Raw genomic sequence first — 11,233 nt, forward strand, 5'->3', positions numbered from 1 at the left:
GCTGAAGCAATAGACTTCATCAAGCAGACTCTTGGTATGCATCAATCTGGTGTTCATATGCTACACGCTGCAGAGGCTTTCTTGAGGAGAGATGTCACCGATGAGTCAAGCAAGCTTGAGAAAGACTGTTTCCAGATTGCCTTTGTCATTTTTGTAATGGGCCATCTTTTAGCGCCCACCGGCAAATATGACCACGCGGCCATCGATTTTTGGGGAACACTTGGCAATACAGAGATCATCCCACAGTACAATTGGTGTGAGCATGTTCTGCAAGAACTTATGGATGCTGTCAGGAATGTGAAGAAGGATACGGCTTCAAATTGTGCTAACACCGATTTGTTCGGATGTCATCTATTTCTTCAGGTTAATTCATGTTTTATGTACACATGGTAGACCAGTTTCTTTACTAGCCCCGTCAATTTATGAATTTTTTTCTTCTTCCATTGCATGTTTTTTTACTGGACAACCTTGATCTTGGTATATTCAACAAGCAACACAATGTCCTGCCTAGGATCAGTGTATTCGATCAGGATTCATTACGGAGAATGACTACAATGGCGTCTGATGTTGCTCCTGGCCCATCCACATATACAAGTGCGCTTGTAAGATTTTTAATTCAGAATCAAATAGCATGGCATCGTATTCATATTCCATATTTTGTAACACAAGTATCATTTGTAGATAAGGGATGCTTCGTCAGTGTGCTACACGCGATCCTACATCCCCGATGATCACCTGAAACTACAATTAGAGGAGCCTCCTATAGACCAGATGTTGTATGGGACACACAACCTTGTACCGGAACCACCTGTGGTTACTCCTATTCTTAATCTTCCACGGCAAGCAGCTGCAACAAACCCATCACAATTGATGCCACCAACATCAGGACCAATTGGAGCAATGGACTTTGCGAATCACCTAAGACAGCATTACCCACAATTGGTAAGGATTTATTTATTTCTACAATGCAAATTTTAGCATTAATCAATCTAATTTAACCACTCCATACTTTTTCTTAGGTTGCTGATGAACTTACAATGATTATGAAAGAACAAAATGCAAGGTCCATTATGCACATCAACCATGCAAAGCAAAATATTATGCATGATATGCTTAAGTATTGTGATCGCATTATTCATTCACTTAGCACACGATGTATTTGCTGCCCTGCTCGTGGGTACACTGAATGCCCATTGCAGAAATCCCAAGAACCAAAAGGTTTTATCTTTTGCACCTTTCTCGTTGCATTCTGATCATTTTGTTTTCTTCAGCTCACACCCATAAACTTTTCACAGGTACACTGGCTGATACATTCTGCACCCCTGTTGCGTCGAAGATTAGAGGCCAGCGTCTAGAGCTGTTTGAATCTGAAGGTATTTTTTTTACAGAAAATCATGTCAACTTGCTTTGTTTTTTTGTAATACTAATTATACTGCTTTACCATATTCTATTAAGCAGCTGACAACTCCGCTGTTGGTGACGGATCGTCTGGGAAAAGGCCTGTGGCAGCAGACACTACCAGCGTAAACCGCAAGAAACAGAAGGCCACTATGGATCCGAACTCACCTTTATTATACACCATTTACCACTGGGCAAAAAAGGTAGTTGCAAAAACAAGTGAGATGTATTCACACTTGCCAGACATTGGAGATTTAATCGTTTTCGTACAAACCACCACAACACTGCCGAAGCGTCAGTATGTGTTCCACACTGGATTTGCTACCAATCCATGGACTACGGGAGCTGTTCCATATCCTCCTTCAATTTCTGTTGGTGAACAGCTTCAAAAGCATTTTTCAGATGCTTCTCCAGAAGATTTGGCAAGGTTTGTCATCACAGTATACCGCTAAAATTTATTTTCTCCGCTAAACCTAAATTCTCTATTTTGCTCACCAATGTCTTTTGGTTCATGATATGTTCTTTTTTATGTTGTATACACACGGTGTACATAGTTCACCATATCCCTCGGATAGCTAGAGTTACTGGCCTCACACTTCAATGCCAATTAGTTGGAAATCATGCAATGGACCATGAAATGTTAACTATTGTGTCAAGGCGATAGCTCAGGCAGACCATATTGCAAACAAGGAGCTTCCTTACTTGAGTTGGAAGCATGAATTAGAACCAGAATTTGCGGTTAGTACACACTTATACTAACAACTTGAGTAGTGGGTTCACCAACTTCACACTCATGAACAACATTTTTTTAATCACACATGTGCATACTCTTGTTCTAGCCGATGCCGACTTTTTGCACACAATATCCATCCAGAACCAATTCGTTGGCGATCATATCCCATACGATGTCACACACTGCCAAATGGTTGATTACTTTATCCATACGAATGTTCACATATTTATATTTTTCCCACCAATAACAACTTTTTTTCATTTACAAATTATGTTCTTTTTCACCAGTTTTTTTTACTTCCGTTCCGCTTGAGGATGGCTGGATACTTGTGATGTGGGATATGAAATCCAGGGAAATACATGTGCTGGATCCCTTGTCAGGAAAATCTGATCAGAGTCAACAAAAGAAATGCCAACTTGAATTCATTGCTTCCAAGCTCCATGATGCACTTTTTGCATGTTTGAATGAATTCTATGCTGGCTGGCCACACAAAAGGATCCATGGGACACAATAATCCCCCATGTATCTGACACAAGCTTTAGCAAGTGGGTATTTCCGCAGAGTTCTTGTGCAGTTAATTATGTATGATTTTACCTGACCATGACTTCTGGACTCTATTTTTTATTTTCCAAAGGGATGAGTCTGGTCTAGCCATTATCCATTTCGCAAGGCATTATGATGGACGTCGTCTAAAATTGCCTCCCACCAAGGTGATTGTTTACTTTCGTAGAAAAATCTTATTTTTTTCCCCTTGGCTATACTTTCTCACTATGTTTTGTATTGCGACAGTTCAACTTATACAAGACAAAGAGGGATACTTTACATGAGGTGCTTAAGATTCAACAGAACAACTCCACGCTTGCAAATGATGCTATGTGGGCTGTGCTCGCTCCTGGCGCCGATGACATGTTCAACAATTCGGCTTACTGTTAGTTATTATATGCATTTACTTCTAGCAGTCAATGTACCATGCTATGCTGCTGCCTACTATTCGAACTAAATTTGTGTATGTATCACTGTTTGTTAAACCCTTCGTATCTACATCAACGGTACACATTTGATCAGACTGCACTTTTCTTTGCATTTAACAATCAAGGCTCCACATTTGTGAACACGGGTGCTAGGTCAAAACCTTGTTTGATTTCTATATAATATATTGATAACACCCCAGACCAACCTTGATGCTTCGAAAATGAAAGCACACTGACCAAGCAATTTGCATTCAAATAACATGTCACTCAGGAGGCAAGATATATTTTTCAGCTAGATGAACATTTTAACAGATATAGGTGCAATTATTTTCCTGGACGTGATGTAGTACATATTCAAATTTTCTACAAAAAGTTCAGTGTAAATGGTCAAATCTGCTAATAGAGTAAAGTTCATTTTAGCCCATATCTATTACAAACACAACACACTTAACAGTAAATAAACTAACAACTTGCTAACAACAACACAGATGCCCGTACTGAAATAGTTTTACTACATTTCTTGGAATAACATGGTTCACAAGTAAAAATATCATAAACTAATCATAGTAGTATAGGTCTCAAAGATCTTCACAGTAGCTTGTTTTCCCAGAAAATCATTTTAATCCAATCAGCTTCATCCTCTGTAGTCTCAACTCTCGATTTCAGAGTCGTATGCATCAACTTGATTAACCCAAATGCCAGAGCATGCATCATTTCCTTCAAGTTCCACCTTCAGTAGGTGTACTACTTGATTTGTGCCTGGTATGTGTTCTCCAAAACCCTCCATGATACATCCATCTGTCCTCATCCCTTCAATCTGTGTAACAGAAGTGATCAAGTTAATAATAGAATCATCATAAAATCTGTTGTGCACATTATGAAAAGAAACTGACCTCATTGCTTGTTGTCTCAGTTTGCAAGCTCATCTTTTCGTGTGACATCCACTGACCAATTACTGAAATCTGCAGTTTCATTTTTTTGGTTTGTACCATGGTTATTTTTTTTGTTTCCGATTACTGGTTTCCCTTACATGAACATAAATGAATTTGGATATCTATAATTTTCGGGATTTACCTCATCTGCATCCTTAGCCATGCAAGGGGAAACAACAGCTACAACAATCTTCAGTTTTCTTGTATTCTTTGATTTCCGTTGATTCAGCCGTATTCTTGATCCAAGTCTCCTTCCAACAGGAAACCTGGCTACCTGCAGAACAATACACTTTCATACAACTAAATCTGATGACAAGAAATATAGTAATTCTATTTTAAGTTTCCACCTTCCAGGGTATTGAAGCTGGAAGCAGCAAACCCTTCTTGGAGCTCTTCGTACTGACAAACAGAATTGGTGCCATGATGATTTGTTGGTAGTCTGAGGTGTAGGATCAGGTTTCTCTATGTATTTTTTCCATCATCAGTTCTACCAGTGGAGACATATATAGTGTGAGGGCAGAAGTGACGCTCAAGTTTCCCCCACCACCCTCCCGCCCAGACTCAATATTCAAAATTTGAAATAGGGACAGTTGTCAACTCAAAACTGAAGACAGCTGTGCAGAGTTGTCTATTCAGTGTGTTCACACATATCAGTTTCACAGCATTTAAGAGCATTATTTTGAGAACGAACAGTTTTTTCGAATCCACAGAGGTAGTTTACAGGGGTGCCAAGTTTACAATCTTTTACAAATGTAAACATTACCAAACAGACACTGATTTAGTTATTACATAAAATATGTTATACAGCAGGTACTATGAATTCCCTAATCCTAGCTGCCATGACTACTGGCTGCATTTTCTTTATGAAATCATCATGGGAGTTCCACAGGTGTTCTTCCTGTGTCCAGTAAGACCACAATTTGAGCATTGTGCTACTTTTCTTTCCTTTTTGGGACGATCTCCTCTCTGAGGACAAGTTGTGCTCTTGTGGCCAGGCTCCCTACAGATTGAACAGAACCTTGATCTTTTTACAGAATCTTCATATGGTGCCTTCTCCCGGCTAGCATTTGGTCTTCCAGATAACTTTGGACGAGTAGGAGCAGACATTGTCACCATGTTGAAAGCACCGTCTACAATTTCACCAGACTCATCTACAGCCTCTATACATCCCATCTGTGTTTTGGCTGCCTGCTCTTTTTCCGCGAGTCCTAATCCATCTTTCAACAAACTGACAGGAGATACTCGTGCTATAGCATCAACCAGCAAATCCATAACTATGTTGTATGCTTGAACATTTGAATCTTCCATCTTGACAAGCTCAAGTGCTTTCAAATATAGACGCGAGTGTCTCATTGACACTGATTTAGCTGAAGCTTTATCTTTCTGGTAGTGAATCAAAGTGCTCGGCAAGACATCATGCGCATCCTTTGTCCAGCGTTTCACAATATGCTTGGCCTCAGGGATCATTTGAATATCAAGGTGTACCATAACCTGTTTCAAAATAAAATTTTAGTTTCTATCATCTATGTAAAGTCACTTTATCTTTAAAATGTAAATATTGAACATTCTTCATGACATTAGAGTACCTTTAGGCAATGGCAACACATCATTCCAGTATGCTCAAAGTTACCACAAACACATGAAAAATATTCGCGGTGTTCATCAACTTTAACCTCAAAAACAACCTTCGACCACTTTTCTCGAGTTTCACTATTAACATGCCTTGTCAGAAACCTTCTACCTTGTTCAACTTCTTCAACTCTGTAGTAGCCAGACTGAAATAGATTTATGCCGAACTGCTCAAACATTGATCTAGTATATATCTTGCTAGCATGTCTTTCAATTGGAACATTAACTTTGAGCACAACACCACCCTGCAACAATAATAATTATTATTATATGGATTTTTATTTTTGACCCTAGTTTATGTGACTATGTGAGAGAAACATATAAGCTGAAGTACTCACCGGAGCTATTCTCTTCTCCTGATAACTCTCTTCTGACTCCCTATCATGCTGAAGTTTCCCATACTGCCTCACAAAAAGGTGCATTGTGCATGAAGGCGGCACATATATTTTCAGCATATGGTTAGCACTTTCACTCCTTTGAGTGCTAGTCATCTTAGCGCAAAATTTCCCTTTGAAATAAGGCTTTGCCCATTTTTTCCTAACCTCGTATACCTGTGTAAGATACGGATTTTTCTGTAAGCCGTATTTACAAACCAAATGTTCCCAACCATCCTCAAATTCCTCCTCGGTGAGCATATGGTGAACTAATTTATGAAATTCATCTCTAAAATCATTCTTTTTGCCATACAGACGTCCAAGTCCTTCCTTTGCTTTTTTTATAACATGCCACTTACACCACCTATGGCTTGTACCTGGCAGCACTTCCGCCAACGCAATCTCCATTGCACGTGCTTGATCTATATGCAAGTATAAATGGATTAATATAAATTTTCTTGTCATGTACAAATATTTTTTTCAATGACGATACTATCGCTTGTTTGTGTAAAAAACAACATACCTGTCAGTATTGTCTGTGGCGGTTTTCCACCCATCATCCTAACGAATTCTTGTAATACCCACTTGAAACTGTCTGTTGTCTCAATTCTCATGAAAACACCACCCAATATTATGCTCTGAAAATGGTTGTTCACACCAAAAAAAAAACCAAATGGCATATCATATAAATTTGTTCCGTAAGTTGTATCAAATGTCAGTGCATCTCCGAAGTACTGGTACTGCTCTATGCTTCGTACAGTTGTCCACATGAGTGATTTTACCCTGCTTTCACTGTCCACCTGAACTGCATATGTAAATCCTGGATCATTCACTTGAATTTCTTTGAAAACCTCCACTGTTTTCCTGATGTCATCATCGGACTGCTCTCTACTAAGTTTGCCACACAATGTCTTCAGTGATCTCTTAGTAAAAGGCACTCTGTCCACACTTCCAAAGAAACTGCTAACTATACTCGTAAACTTTACTAACATTGACATTATTATCGCGTAGCTGTTTAACAAGATCTTTAGTGTATTTATCCATGTGACGATGTGACTGCCAGTGCAACTTTTCACCACATGTCGTGGACAATACATGGTTATGATCAACTCTATGCTCAGCCACGTACCATCCATTGTCGTTGCTGCGCAAAATCCTTAACATAGCAGGGCATTCACATCTAAATGAGCGGCTGTTCATCTTAATTGGCTTACCCTACAGGAGGAAACATAACAATTAGTTTATGTTGTGTATAAACAAGTTAATAAACTATAATTTTTCCAACTGTCTATTACAGTAAATGTACTTACCGCGCATCCACAAATAAACTCTTGCATGCACTTTTCCCTCTCAATATTCAATCTACTTTTGCCGTAACGAATTCCAAAACCTACTTCCCAGGAATACAAGTTGTAGAAATCATATGTTTCTGTTATTGAATCAAATGTTGTGCCAATCTCTGGATTAATCACAAGTTCTTTTGGTTTTTTTGCAAAACCTTTTATTGAAATTTCTAATGCAGAAAGATGTCCTGGTCCAGTTACTTTTGCTGCTGGTGCATTTCCAATGCGAACCCTAAAATAGAAAGAACAAAAATTTTGTTATCCAAATAAACACACTTCACATTAAGTAATAAATCTCTAATTAAGTCCAAGCATTTTTCAGTGAGTGCACATTCGATAAATGGGTATGATAAAAATATATTTTTTCGAATTATACTGTTTTCATGCATATACATATTTTATACTAATATGAAATGTAAGAATACAGAACACAGTTTATTTACTATGTTTCCATTACTTATTTAATAAGATCTATGTATTTTTAACATGCCAATCAGCAAGTAGGAATCTTTTTCTATGTCTGTTGGTGCATACATGAAGTATTTTTATCCATACAACACAACCCCCATATATTGAACAGATACATGAAGTATTTTTCTCCCACACACAGCTATCTTGTTAACATTTTTCTATCTATCGTGCAACTGACAATGGTGTAGGTTCTCATGGGATTAACTTGCACTAAAGTTTTATAAGATTTTGTGCTATATGCATATGTGCATCTGCGAATAGAGTGACTACAGAATAGGCATTTTACTTGAGTTATATTTCATTTTCAAATTTTACTATGCAGTATTCCTTGTTGCACCAATGCTAATTTTTCAGTAATTTTCATGCAGTATGCCTTGTTACACCAATGTTAAATTCTTCATTTCTTTTTTCAGACAAGTGTGGTAAGGGGAATACCACAATGCTTATTCAATAATTGTCATGGTCTTAGTTCAGAAAGTAAATCTCATCTATTACCCTCGCACCAGCTCCCTTCAAGACACCGTAGCAAACATGAGTACTATATAGCATCATGATTATAATACGAACATCGATCGTCACTAAGTATCCATTGAGTCTGTTTTATTGAAACAATGCAAATTCATGTCATTAGTTTTGTTTTTCGGTAATCAATGTACTAATCAAGATATAATTATTATCTATGTTACTTCCAGATCTATATGTTATAATTTTACAAACACATTCATTCCAAATCAGCCTGCACTACATGTTTCCTTATATTTCGAAGACATGCCTTTCTAGTTCAATACAGTACTTACAGATTCCATGTAATTGAGCAAGCAGCATAAATCCAACATTTATTCCTATAACTCAGAGGCCTCAACATTCAGAGTTCATTTTTGTTCATACCTCTTCTGCCAAGAAGGTGAGTCAGGTTTGTTTCTTATCCCGTCTAGAGGCCTCTCAGCATCCGATTGATCCCCATCAAGATCATATCCGTCTTCGTGTTCCAAGCTTCCATCGTCCCCTATCCCCCTCTTACGCTTGAACAGGTCTGCGGTGTCGCCTGGGTCAAAGAGTCCAGCCGGGTATGTGGAGCTGGATCTGAGAGGTGGTACCTCATACGGAACCAAGGAATCTGCATCTGTTTCTCCGTTAATATCCAATATTTCATCTACCGCTACATCGCCATAGATCCTGTATTTTTCAGAGAAGAATATACTGTGAGAACTTTTACAAGGTTAGACAGTCCAGGATTAGATTATAGGAATTAGATAAGCTTACTGATGTTCCAGATTGCAATCGACGTTCTCCATCAAAAGGATCTGTAAGATTGGATCTAGGCTGTACAAGAACTTCATGTGCTCCTCCTTCCTTCCTGCGGCCAAAGGTCTGTTCTACGAGCTGGCAACAGTTGACCAAGTCGCACACGTGCGTTGTAAAATTTGGTCCCACCACTCATATTTACTGGGATCGAGGGAAAAAATATCTGGCACAGTTGAATTAAAGTCACCGCAACAAGTACCTACCAACTGCCCTGATACATCGTTGTCCAATACGCACAACCTGTATTCGGCCATTTCCGACTGTGTGTATTCGTTGCAGAAATTCCATGGCACGGAGTCCAAGGCCTGAACTCACCAATCGCACGCGAACAGCTGGCGCTCGTGTTCACGGAATCCTCATCCCTCGAAAAGTGTGAATGGCACTCGAGCTTCAGTGATCCCGCCAGGTGGACACGCTCGCAGTCGTTCGTTTCGGTACTCTGGCCATCCACGTGTGCGTACCTTCAGACGTATTCATCCTGTTTGCTTACCGTATATGGTGTTGTATATTCGTCCTGATTTTGTATTCACTGCCGTCGCATTTATTGGCTTCCACGTGCAACGCAACTGTGCCGACACCAATCCATGAGCTGTGTCCAAATTTCAACGGTTACTGTCTTCTGTGCCGTTGCACAGTGAAGTGAGCCCTGCTATATTTACCCCAACACGCGTCGTCTGGGTCCGCTCCTATCCCATCTCACTGTTTCTCTTCCTCCTCTCGATTAGCCATTGCCTTCTCATACAAGGATCATCCTCCTGGTCGTGCAGTATGTCTGATGCATCGTCTTCCTATATGCAAGCAGTCACGCCCGCTCTCCCTCTGATCCGTTGCCCGGTCCACGGACGAGCTGTGGTTCGCACATATGTAGTTCGTCGAGCTGGGGAGAATCAGGGTCGTCGTTTCTACAAGTGCCCCAATTCGGTTAGTTTCCATTTGTTCTTCAGTTATCTTGAACCTTCCGTGCGCATCGTGTCAGTAGTCTTATCCTTTTTTTTCTTCAATTATTTTTGTCAGGGCGTTGGCGGTTGCAACTTCTGGGAGTGGCACGAGCAGTACGCTATCCTCCTCAACCGCATGCAATTTCAGAGAGGAGTGGTATGTGAAGGCTATGTCGTTCGTTCTGCAGCACCACTCATTCCATCTGCTCCCTCTCCATCTCACTTTGGATCTGACCAGGGTTTGCTGACGATCATGGCAATCATGTGCGGCATTAACTTGATTGCCACCCTGCTGATCCTCATCAACATGAACTGAAGCAAGTTGCAGGCAAGATTGCAAGCAGCGGTTAAGGGAATGAAGCACGTCGGTCCTCCTAGTTATCTCAAATGAAGCTTACTAGTGCTGTTAGGGTATGTGTGTCTAGTGTCTGTGTCATGTTGAGTATCAGTCATGTATTTTATTATTATCTTAATTTTGCAGTTGTAAGCACTTTGTGTGTAAGCACTTTGTTTTCGTGATGTTGCAGTTAAATTTTCAGTGTGTCCTCCACAGCTTTGATCTCTCTTCCTGCACTCTGTTATCGCTCGCCGACAGCAGTGTGTCCTTTTGTTGTGTTTTGACCAGTCAACCCTACATTTACTCTTCTCCCTGTACATTAGCTGCACCCCACAATCTGCACCCTCCATATCTACCACACACCATTGCTTCGCAGTGAATCTCTCTCCATCCAGATCCTCCCATTCACTCTTGCGTCTCCCTTTAGATCTACAAGGAAGCCTTGCATTCAGGCATTCAGTTTGATTTACAACACCGGCGAAGTCGCGTTGCAGATCTTGTAAGTTTCTTATCCATTTCCACACCCGTCACAAGCTAATGCCAGTTCTATCCTTCTTAATCAATATCTGGTTTTTGCAGTAGTTGAGGTTGAATCTAGACCCGAAAGTTCAGTACGTGCCTCTGTCACTGGAGAGCATCCTTTTGCTGGTTCTGTTGAGGGTGATGAAGTTATCAGGTAAACTGTGACATCTAGGATTTCCATTAATAAATGTTTAAGTGTTATTGCTGTATTTGATGATTTCAAGAAAAGCTTAATCAACCAATCTGGATTCGGCGGTACACTCAAAATTGGAAATTGTGG

General features: G+C 39.9%; 1 pseudogene; it reads right to left on the reverse strand.

The window, feature by feature from the left end:
* Positions 1–3,751: 3,751 nt before the first annotated feature.
* On the reverse strand, positions 3,752–9,410 carry LOC124690237 (annotated as a pseudogene).
* Between the last annotated feature and the right edge of the window lie 1,823 nt (positions 9,411–11,233).

Source organism: Lolium rigidum, chromosome 2, assembly GCF_022539505.1.
Source record: "Lolium rigidum isolate FL_2022 chromosome 2, APGP_CSIRO_Lrig_0.1, whole genome shotgun sequence".
In the NCBI taxonomy this organism is placed as follows: domain Eukaryota; kingdom Viridiplantae; phylum Streptophyta; class Magnoliopsida; order Poales; family Poaceae; genus Lolium; species Lolium rigidum.